We start from the raw sequence: 1,466 nt of genomic DNA, 5'->3' as shown, positions 1-1,466 counted from the left end.
GGCGGTGGATCCAGAAGGGAGAGAGGGAGAGAAGGTGGAGAAGGTTGCGGTGGGGAAGTGGGGGCGTGGGGGGTTGTGTTAGGGCTAGGTTTTTTTTTGAGAAGTGTTAGGGCTAGGTGGGTGAGAGGGTGGGGGGGCGAGGGCTATCGTTGGATCCATGAGCATCCAACGGTGCTTGATGCATGATTCGCGTGAGATGGCTATGGCCCAATCAGAACGCAGTACGCGTGTATAACGTTATGACCATTTAGTATTGGACGTTATGACCATTCAAAATTGGTCGTGGTCAAATAAAAATAAAGTGTAAAATCATGTCACCATTTTAATTTTTATGTTTTGAGTGTCCAAAATGAATTTTTTTGTGAAGAAGCTATCAAATACTTGCACGAGGTGCATCTTGGAATTCCAAACAATGTTGTCTAAGAGAGTTTTCATTTTCTTTGCACGGAAAATTCATTTTTTATTTCTCGAGTGCCCGAAATGAGGTTTTTCTTTGAAGAACCTACCAAATAATTATTGCAAAATTGCACCAAATAATTTTTTTAAAATACTAGGCCATATTTAATGCACAATTGACCAAATGGTTGGGTGTAAAAAGTTTTGATCCACCTCTGGTGAAAAAGACAAATTTCCGCTGATTCATTTGGAAGCGGGTCAAATTTGAACTACAGCTACCTCATAGTTTGCTCTTTATTTTTTGAAAAAATCATTTATAGGTACATAAGTATCTATTTAATCAGAGAAACACCAAAAAAATTCCAAGATTCAACCACTAGATAGGAACGGTCATTCCCGCCGTTTTGACCGCATTTTGAAACGGGCATAAAAAAATCAAAAAAAACAAAAAATTGGAAAACCTTCGATTGTGTCATTATATATGACCAAGTTTCTAGGAAAAATAATAAACTTGTAATACGGTAATTATTTTAAAAAAGTATTCTCAGATATGAGCTATCATGCGTGAAGATTCATGGCTTTGAAGCCAAATGATCAATCTTATGGCCACATTCATGGCATAGTTTGTTCAAATGATCTCATATTGTGCACAAGCGTGCAAATTGGAATTCCAAAAAATGTTGATTTGGGGAGTTTTCACTTTCATTGCACAAAAGAGCCATTTTCCATTTTTGAGTACCCCAAATGATGTTTTTTTGTGAAGAACCTACCAAATAATTATTGCAAAATTGCACCAAATCATTTTTCTGAAATACTAGGCCATAATTAATGCATAATTGACCAAATGGTTGGGTGTAAAAAGTTTTGATCCACCTCTGGTGAAAAAGACAAATTTCCACCGATTCAGTCGGAAGCGGGTTAAATCTGAACTGCAGCTACCTCATAGTTTGCTCTTTATTTTTTCAAAAAATCATTTCTAGGTACATAAGTATCTATTTAATTAGAGAAACACCAAAAAAATTATAAGATTCAACCACTAGCTAGGAACGGCCATTCCCGTCGTTTTGCCG

This window comes from Triticum dicoccoides, chromosome 4B, assembly GCF_002162155.2.
Source record: "Triticum dicoccoides isolate Atlit2015 ecotype Zavitan chromosome 4B, WEW_v2.0, whole genome shotgun sequence".
In the NCBI taxonomy this organism is placed as follows: Eukaryota; Viridiplantae; Streptophyta; class Magnoliopsida; order Poales; family Poaceae; genus Triticum; species Triticum dicoccoides.
The sequence above is the reverse complement of the archived record's forward strand: the minus strand, read 5'-3'. Positions refer to the sequence as shown.